Source organism: Schistocerca serialis, unplaced genomic scaffold (genome assembly GCF_023864345.2).
Source record: "Schistocerca serialis cubense isolate TAMUIC-IGC-003099 unplaced genomic scaffold, iqSchSeri2.2 HiC_scaffold_1055, whole genome shotgun sequence".
Lineage (NCBI taxonomy): Eukaryota > Metazoa > Arthropoda > Insecta > Orthoptera > Acrididae > Schistocerca > Schistocerca serialis.
The window spans coordinates 95,001-100,000 of record NW_026047245.1 but is presented as its reverse complement, the minus strand read 5'-3'; positions in this window follow the sequence as shown (position 1 = coordinate 100,000).

The following is a 5,000-nucleotide window of genomic DNA, read 5'->3' as shown; positions in this document are numbered from 1 at the left end:
CCTGCCACCGGCCGCCCCCACCAGCCGGCTGTAGCGCGTGCGCCCACGCACCGCGCTGCCAGCACGCCGGGCGGCCCCCCCTCACCGGCCGGGGACGGTCCCACCCAGCCACCGCCGCGTATCGCCTCACACCCAGATCCCCTTTCACGTTCGTGGGCATGGTGGGTCCCCTTTCACGTTCGTGGGCATGGTGGGTATCCCTGAAACAACCGGTTAATAGCTCGACCGATCGTCGCCAACACTGATTCACCTCTAGCGAGAACAACCGCACCACAACGGGTTACCGGTTGTTCATTTGCGTAACGTCACCAGCAAACGTACACGTCCATCGCCATTTGCAACGAGTATTGCATGCCTGTGTCAGGTGTCACAACACACTACGTCTGCCCACATAGACGCAACAACATGTGCACGCCTAGAGAACACGTGGAAGGTAGACCCCGTACGTATGCGGTGTCCATTGCGCGAACGACTGTCAGCCCGCCTCTGCAGCATGTCGCAGATGTGGAACGCGGTGCAACATGCTATCACGGTGTGTGAGAAGAGACGACTACGTCCGAATACACGCTCCACTACATCAACAGACTGCTCATGCTGATCGCCATCCAGGGCGTCCGTTCCTCCCACACGTCTGTATGGCGTACCACACTGCAATCCAGCTCTTATAGGGAGACGACACGTAGCTGCGTGCACAATATTTGGACTGTATGGTCCGCCGTTGCTAGGCGCTGTCGTCATACGGTCACATGGGCCACGATGTATCATTCAGTACATACGGAGCAATGTGCAGTACAGTTTGTGGGTTTTGCGTACATCGGCGGACAGGTGACAGGCCGTACCACAACGTAGGCTGAGTACGTCGGCATGCGAAGGGCATTGAACATGCAAACTTCTCACCGACCAGCTTGCGAAGGCAGGGGGGAAGGGGGGGGGGCATGTACGTCCTGCTGCTATCCACACTACAGTGTATAGCAGGAGCATGTGGAAAGTCAGCAACACCTGCAAGGTGTTTAACATGACGCGATACACAGGGGACCGGGCAGTGCGAGTAGCGAACTATATTGCGAGGGTTGCGGTTAGGCAACACTACACTACTTTAACGGGTTGCATAACAATTACAGAGCAGGTTCAGCGACAACGTGCGTCAGGTTAAGGCGCAATATAGTTTAGGTTACGGCGCACTTTAGGTTAGGTTAAGGCACATTATAGGTTAGGTTAAGGCACAACATGGGTTACGTTAAGGCACAACATGGGTTACGTTAAGGCACAACATGGGTTACGTTAAGGCACAACATGGGTTAGGTTAAGGCACAACATGGGTTAGGTTAAGGCACAACATGGGTTAGGTTAAGGCACAACATGGGTTAGGTTAAGGCACAACATGGGTTAGGTTAAGGCACAACATGGGTTAGGTTAAGGCACAACATGGGTTAGGTTAAGGCACAACATGGGTTAGGTTAAGGCACAACATGGGTTAGGTTAAGGCACAACATGGGTTAGGTTAAGGCACAACATGGGTTAGGTTAAGGCACAACATGGGTTAGGTTAAGGCACAACATGGGTTAGGTTAAGGCACAACATGGGTTAGGTTAAGGCACAACATGGGTTAGGTTAAGGCACAACATGGGTTAGGTTAAGGCACAACATGGGTTAGGTTAAGGCACAACATGGGTTAGGTTAAGGCACAACATGGGTTAGGTTAAGGCACAACATGGGTTAGGTTAAGGCACAACATGGGTTAGGTTAAGGCACAACATGGGTTAGGTTAAGGCACAACATGGGTTAGGTTAAGGCACAACATGGGTTAGGTTAAGGCACAACATGGGTTAGGTTAAGGCACAACATGGGTTAGGTTAAGGCACAACATGGGTTAGGTTAAGGCACAACATGGGTTAGGTTAAGGCACAACATGGGTTAGGTTAAGGCACAACATGGGTTAGGTTAAGGCACAACATGGGTTAGGTTAAGGCACAACATGGGTTAGGTTAAGGCACAACATGGGTTAGGTTAAGGCACAACATGGGTTAGGTTAAGGCACAACATGGGTTAGGTTAAGGCACAACATGGGTTAGGTTAAGGCACACCATGGGTTAGGTTAAGGCACACCATGGGTTAGGTTAAGGCACACCATGGGTTAGGTTAAGGCACAACATGGGTTAGGTTAAGGCACAACATGGGTTAGGTTAAGGCACAACATGGGTTAGGTTAAGGCACAACATGGGTTAGGTTAAGGCACAACATGGGTTAGGTTAAGGCACAACGTAGGTTAGGTTAAGGCACAACGTGGGTTAGGTTAAGGCACAACGTGGGTTAGGTTAAGGCACAACGTGGGTTAGGTTAAGGCACAACGTGGGTTAGGTTAAGGCACAACATGGGTTAGGTTAAGGCACAACATGGGTTAGGTTAAGGCACACCATGGGTTAGGTTAAGGCACAACATGGGTTAGGTTAAGGCACAACATGGGTTAGGTTAAGGCACAACATGGGTTAGGTTAAGGCACAACATGGGTTAGGTTAAGGCACAACATGGGTTAGGTTAAGGCACAACATGGGTTAGGTTAAGGCACAACATGGGTTAGGTTAAGGCACAACGTAGGTTAGGTTAAGGCACAACGTGGGTTAGGTTAAGGCACAACATGGGTTAGGTTAAGGCACAACATGGGTTAGGTTAAGGCACAACATGGGTTAGGTTAAGGCACAACATGGGTTAGGTTAAGGCACAACATGGGTTAGGTTAAGGCACAACATGGGTTACGTTACGGCACAACATGGGTTACGTTACGGCACAACATGGGTTACGTTACGGCACAACATGGGTTACGTTACGGCACAACATGGGTTACGTTACGGCACAACATGGGTTACGTTACGGCACAACATGGGTTACGTTACGGCACAACATGGGTTACGTTACGGCACAAATTAGGTTAGGTTACGGCACAAATTAGGTTAGGTTAAGGCACAAATTAGGTTAGGTTAAGGCACAAATTAGGTTAGGTTAAGGCACAAATTAGGTTAGGTTAAGGCACAAATTAGGTTAGGTTAAGGCACAAATTAGGTTAGGTTAAGGCACAAATTAGGTTAGGTTAAGGCACAAATTAGGTTAGGTTAAGGCACGATATAGGTTAGGTTAAGGCACGATATAGGTTAGGTTAAGGCACGATATAGGTTAGGTTAAGGCACGATATAGGTTAGGTTAAGGCACGATATAGGTTAGGTTAAGGCACGATATAGGTTAGGTTAAGGCACGATATAGGTTAGGTTAAGGCACGATATAGGTTAGGTTAAGGCACGATATAGGTTAGGTTAAGGCACGATATAGGTTAGGTTAAGGTACGATATAGGTTAGGTTAAGGTACGATATAGGTTAGGTTAAGGTACGATATAGGTTAGGTTAAGGTACGATATAGGTTAGGTTAAGGTACGATATAGGTTAGGTTAAGGTACGATATAGGTTAGGTTAAGGTACGATATAGGTTAGGTTAAGGTACGATATAGGTTAGGTTAAGGTACGATATAGCGTAGGTTCAGATACACATTGTTGTAGGGAAAGGTGTATTGGGGGGGGGGGCGGCAGGTTCGTTGATAGTGATTATCGTAATTGGATGCCTGCGGTATTATCCGATTTGTCACGTCAGGATGCACTTTTGGCTCATGACAGGCGGCGCTCCGATTCCATGGTTGTGGCAGATCTGTGTCTTTCATTCCTGCCATTGTTTGTGTGCTGTGACAGGAGGCAGTATTGTGATGTTGGGTGCACCACTGTGTAGGACATGTGTGGGTGTTCGTGGCTTAGCTGAGCAATGTGCGGATGTCGGAAGGGTGGGATATTGTGTTTTCTGGGTGGACCTCCCGGTCTGGTAATGATAGTGTGGATTGTGTCATGTGGCGGAGAGGATGCACTGGATGTTCTTCCATGCTGGTGGTTAGATATTGTGTGTGATAAGAGAGTAGTGTGTGATAAGAGTGTCTGGCTGACGTGTGGTTCTCATTGTGTGCAGAGTCTTTCAGCATGTATAGGGACGGTTGTATATATTATCTGTATTCTGATGGCTCTGCATCTATTACTAATCAGTGCCGTGTATACGGTTACTCTAGTTCCAGTCGAAACTGTTCTATCTCTGTACATTAGTGACACTGCGGCTCCACTATGTTGCCGCCCCTGTCGGCCGTTTCCCCCAGTGTATGGCTAATGATTATCAGCAATCAGTCTATTAGTCAATACCGGTAGTGTGACGACGTCAAATGTCCGGGATGGGGGAAGCTACACCCTTCCCGTGGGTCAGGGCCTAGAAAGACTCTTCCCACGCAGGAGACTCGGACTGTCGTTACTCTTCCGAGACATATATGTGCCCAGCGTTTTTTTGCGGCTGCGAGTGCAACGCCAGGAGGCTCGGACTGTCGTTACTCTTCCGAGATATATATTTGCCCAGCGTTTTTTGCGACTGCGAGTGCAACGCCCACGGGTGCCGACATGGATGGGGCGCTTCCTAGCTGATGGCTCAGCATGAGAATCCGTACAGTGAGCAATGCGATCGCGTCTGTAGCTTGTACGTGGTACAGCTCGCAGCTCATGAATAGGGACAGCGGGAATGTCGCATATTGGAAATATCTCTTCATGAAACGCATGTTATAGGTGTGAATTGCACCTTACGAGTGCGGGAAACGTCCGCCGTTCATCCGCTGGCGATGCGAGTTGGGCGGTTGGGGTGGGGCACGAACGGGTGCAGGTGGTGTGATTGCCGGTCCACGACTTCGTGCGGCAGAGGCACTGGCGTATGGGTGCTGTGGTCGACAGAGGCTGCATGCTTTGTGGGTGGCGTCGAAAGATGGGCACTGTGGGCCCATCGATGTCTTAGTCGGCTTGGCGTCCCATAGATGGCGGTATCGTCGTTGCAGGAGCTCATGCTGAGGGAGACCTACAGATGGCGGTATGTTTTGTGGTGCGCTCGACATGGCGGACGTAGTGTTGTCCGATTCGCATAGATGGCGATACTGTTT